This window comes from Cetorhinus maximus, unplaced genomic scaffold (assembly GCF_964194155.1).
Source record: "Cetorhinus maximus unplaced genomic scaffold, sCetMax3.hap1.1 HAP1_SCAFFOLD_3142, whole genome shotgun sequence".
Classification (NCBI taxonomy): domain Eukaryota; kingdom Metazoa; phylum Chordata; class Chondrichthyes; order Lamniformes; family Cetorhinidae; genus Cetorhinus; species Cetorhinus maximus.
The window spans coordinates 1-4,127 of record NW_027599067.1 but is presented as its reverse complement, the minus strand read 5'-3'; positions in this window follow the sequence as shown (position 1 = coordinate 4,127).

Sequence of the window (4,127 nt, the reverse complement as noted above, 5' to 3'; positions counted from 1 at the left end):
GTAAGTGTTGCCCCTCCTGAAAGGATTTGTTTTTTTTCTGAGTGATATTTGATTGTTCTCGGGAGCAAGGGCCTTCAGTTCTGGTCACCCTTTGCATAACACTGGCTCAGCCCCAACTGGACTACTGCGTCCAGCTCTGGGCACCATACTTCAGTAACATTGTGAAGGCTTATAAGAGGTTGCAGCCAAGATTCACGAGAATGGGTTCCTGGGTTGAGGGACTTCAGTCACGTGGATAGATGGGAGAAGCTGGGATTGTCCTCCTTGGAGGAGAAGGTTGAGAGGAGATTTGATAGAGGAATTCAAAATCGTGAGGGGCCTGGACAGAATAGAGTGGGAGAAACTGTTCCTCTTGGTGGAAGGATCAAGAACGGGAGGGACGTGAGATTTAAGGTAAGAGCAAAATACTGCGGAGGCTGGAAATCTGAAATAAAAGCAGAAAATGCCGGTAAAACTCAGGTCTGGCAGCATCCGTGGAGAGAGAAACAGGGTTAATGTTTCAAGTCCGTATGACTTTTTCAGAGTTTTAGCCATACGGACTCGAAACGTTAACTCTGTTTCTCTCTCCACGGATGCTGCCAGACCTGCTAAGTTTTACCAGCATTTTCTGCTTTTATCACCGATTTTAAGGCGATTGGTGAAAGAAGCAATGACGATGTGAGTAACTTTTTACCCAACGAGCGATAAGAATCTGGAACGCTCTGCCTGTGTGTGGGGCGGAGGAAGGGTCGATCAAGAGAATCGGATTATCAGCCGAAGAGGAAATTTGCGGAGGCTACGGAAGAGCGGGACTCGCCAAGTTGCTGTTACAAAGAGCCAGCAGGGACTTGATGGACCGAAGAGCCACCTCCTGTGCTGTAGCCATTCTCTGCGGGGAAGCTGGGACTGTTTTAAACGCAGCGAGTTGTTGTGATCTGGAAGGCGTCGCCTGAACGGGCGGTGGAAGCAGATTTATTAGGAACTTTCAAAAGGAGAAGCAGCTGAAGATGGTTGGGCCGAGGACACTACCCTGAGGAACTTCTGCAGTGATGTCCTGGAGCTGAGATGACTGACCTCCAACAACCACAACCATCTTCCTTGGTGCTATCTATTACTCGAACCAACGGAGAGCTTTCCCCCTGATTCTCATTGACTCCAGTTTTGCTGGGGCTCCTTGATGCCACACTCGGTCAAACGCTGCCTTGATGTCAAGGACAGTCTCACTCTCACCTCATCTTTACCAGAGAGCGGACACTAGGACATGAACCACAAGTTGGAATAGGCTTAAATACCAAAAAGCTGTTCCAGCATTGGGCATTTGAGCTTAGCCCAGTCCAAGCATCACACATTCCTGTCACTAGACAATGATCAGGAGGATTGCCTATTAATCACAAGTGGCCCGGCTAGGGGTTTATTGCCAGCTTGCCTTCAGTCAGCAGCACAACTGCCATTTGATCAAAGGCGATGGGCCCAACTACGACAGCAGGAGCTGAGAGACGACAGCCTTGTACAGTAGTAGTGGGGGTGGGGTGGGAATAGATCTTAACCACACTGCGTGTCTCGTATTTCTGTTGATTCTTTTGCCAATCACCTTAAGTCAGTATCCCCTCATTCTCGACCCTTCTGCCGACGGGAGCAGCTTTTCCTTATCTACTCTGTCCAGACCCTTGGTGATTTTGAACACCTACCAAATCTCCTCTCAGCCTTCTCTTCAAGGCAACCGATAGCAGCTTCTCCAATCTATCCAGAATCGCAGAATTGTTACAGGGCACAGGAGGAGGCCATTCGGCCCGTCGTGTCTGCGCCGGGTCTCCGAATGAGCAATTCATCTAGTGCCATACCCTGCCTTCTCCCCGTAAACCCTGCACATTCTTCCCTTTTCAGGTAGCAACCTCATTCCCTTTGAACGCTTCAATTGAAGCAGCCTCCACCGCACAGAAAGCTGGTGCATTCCAGACCCTAACCGCTCGCTGCATGAAAAAAGTTTTTTCTCGTATCGTTTTTGCTGCTTTTACTAACTATTTTAAATCTCTGCCCTCTCGTTCCCAATCCCTTTCACGAGTGGGAACAGTTTTTTTTCCCTATCTACTCTGTCCGGACCTCTGATGATTTTGAACACCTCTATCAAATCTCCTCTCCGCCTTCTCCCTTCCAAGGAAAACGGTCTTAACTTCTCCAGTCTATCCTCGCAGCTGAAGTTCCTCGTTCCTGGAGCCTTTCTCGTAAACCTCTTCTGCAATGCCTTCACATCCTTCCTAAATTGCGGTGCCTAGAACTGTACACAATACTCCAGCTGAGGTCTGACTGGTGTTTTATTCAAGTTCAACATAACCTCCTTACTCTTGTACTCCATGCCCAATTAATAAAGCCTAGGATACTGTATGCTTTATGAAGTGCTCTCAACTTGTCCTGCCACCTTTAATGACTTATGCACATATACACCCCAGCCCCTCTGCTCCTGCACTCCCTTTAGTGTTGTACCCTTTATTTTGTACTGTCTCTCCATGTTCTTCCTACCAAAATATATCGCGCCTCATTTCTCGGCATTGAACTTCCTCTGCCACATGACTGAAGTCCCTCATCGCTAAACCATTCTCGTAAATTTTGCCTGCAATCTCTCCAAAGGCTTGATGCCTTTCCTAAAGTGTGGTGCCCCAGAGCTGTGCGCAATACTCCAGTTGGGGCTGATCCGGTGTTTCATAAAGGGTGACCAGAACTGAAGTTTCTCCCTGTTGGTTGGCGCTGTCCATCTAGATGAGATACTAAACCCCTCTGGCTGTTCGAGTGGGTGGTATGGTGCTCCCTGAAGAGCAAAAGAGACCCCCCGGGCAACAACCTTCCCTCATCTAACAATGACCCCAAAAGAAACTATGTCGAGCTTGACGCTCATGGGATCCTGCTGTGCATAAAATGAATCAGTCCGCAACTTTAAATGTCGTTTGGTAGTACAGAAATTGAGTATTGCTGAATAAAGACATTTTCACAGAATCTCAGAGGCCCTTCGGCCCATCGAGTCTGCACCAACACGTGAGAAGCACAAAAGTTGCCACAGCTTTTTGCCTTGCACTCAGGACAATCACAAAAATACTAATGTCAGGAAGCAGCAATTTTATACTTTGAGGAGAGAGTTGCTGATTGGTTGGCAAGTGGATTCTGGTAGAGGTATTGCATTAAGAATGCACCAGTTAATGGTGACTGACAGTTAACAGGCAAGCATTGCTTGAATTCTGAACCAGGCAGCTTGACTCTAATTGGTCAAGGCATTGCCCTGAGGAATAAACCAGCGAATGGCTGTCACGTATTTTGTGCAAGATGAAAAGCTTTGACAAAGTGTCTTTTGTCAGCAACACTCAAGATCTTCAAATGTATGAAGATGGTGACTGTGTAAAAAATACTTAATTCTAAATAAATAAGGCGCTTTGCGATGTCTGGCGGACTTGAAATGCATGTCTTGATCTACTCTGTTGACGAAGAGTGAAAGCTGACTTAGAATTCGCCTGAAGTCAGCTATCTTAACGGAGGATATTGTCGGGACCTGCGGCTGTGATGAAAGGCCTTTGCGATGCGGTACCCTCCACATGGGTAAATCACAAGAAGACTGTTCGCCATGCCAGGGGCACAACAAGGAATGAGGGCTCTCTCCGGCTGCACTAAGCAGCATCGGGTGACGCTGTGTTCATTGCGCTCCTTTGCAGTTAAGTCGTACGCTCTCCTGGGTCCCCATTTGCCACCAAGGTCTTTTTGTGACATTGAGCTACTTGCGTTCCGACGCCCGTCTGTAGCTGACCGAGTGGTGCCAACTTGGGTGGGAGGATTGCTGGGCCGAAGCCAGCTGCTTTCCTGCGGGTGGGAAAGGCCGGTGGGGTGGTGGGGGGAACTTCGCCTCAGGGCTGCGTTTTGTTTTTAATCCAGTGGAAGAGCTGTGCTGATGGTAAGGGAAAGGCGCTGAGAGTGGATTGCCTTGATGGCGAGGGACTGGAGGAATTGCTCCCTCAGAGAGGCTGAGGCCCCGTTCCTGTCCTGTGTGTGTCACGCTTTGCATGTGGAATTTGGCTGGCTGACACCGACCATGAGGAAAGCTCCGGAAAGGTGCAGGGAGGGGCCGCTTTGTTGCAAACCCCAGCTCCCCGGCACGGTTAGATTGTATC